At 40.4% G+C, this 646-nt stretch overlaps 1 protein-coding gene across 1 annotated transcript in view; it reads right to left on the minus strand.

Moving 5' to 3' along the window:
- Positions 1–646, minus strand: part of LOC104495526 (contactin-associated protein-like 5) — a gene marked incomplete at both ends in the record, with an annotated part of 47,803 nt that overhangs the window by 38,617 nt on the left and 8,540 nt on the right. The window lies entirely within an intron of this gene.

Below are 646 nucleotides of genomic sequence, written 5' to 3' on the forward strand. Positions count from 1 at the left end.
CACTCCTACTATAGCAGCTCCTGCCATTATCAAAGTGCTTTAATGTATTCAACAGGAAAAAATCAAGCATCCTTCTACAGAAAGAAATTAAGCCAGCCTTTCATCTGCCCCTCTGATCCAACATGATCACGCAGTGATGGCCTCCCAGATCTTCAGAGTTTTCAACTGAAACCATCTCCAGAAGCAAAGCAATACCAATGCGCACAACACTTTGACCAGAATGTTGTCATTGAAATTCTGTATTCTCCACTCACTTCTGAATATAGAATGGAAAAAAATAAGGCACAAACAAAAAAAGCCCCTTTTGCCCTCCAAACCAATCTTCCTAGGAATGTTTTTCTTAAAAGTAATAATAATAAAAATAGAAAAGGAGGAAGGAGAAGATTTTCTTTCAAAATCGCTGCTTGAAAGCATCATCAAACAAAGGTCAAAACTTCAGAAATAGTCATTGAGCATCTCAGCCTTGGGCAGGACTAGTCAGAAGAGCCAAGGTCTCCCCTTGATTCAGCTATCATGTCCTGGATAATATCAGTCAAGTTTATCCTCTTTCCCCCTCTCGCCTTCTCTGATCAGTTTTTAAGCTGTGAGCTGTCTGAGGCACACAGCATGTTTTGTTGATTTTCGCTGGAGTTTGCCGGGACTAATA

The sequence above is a fragment of the Buceros rhinoceros genome, unplaced genomic scaffold (genome assembly GCF_000710305.1).
Source record: "Buceros rhinoceros silvestris isolate BGI_N320 unplaced genomic scaffold, ASM71030v1 scaffold18716, whole genome shotgun sequence".
NCBI lineage: Eukaryota > Metazoa > Chordata > Aves > Bucerotiformes > Bucerotidae > Buceros > Buceros rhinoceros.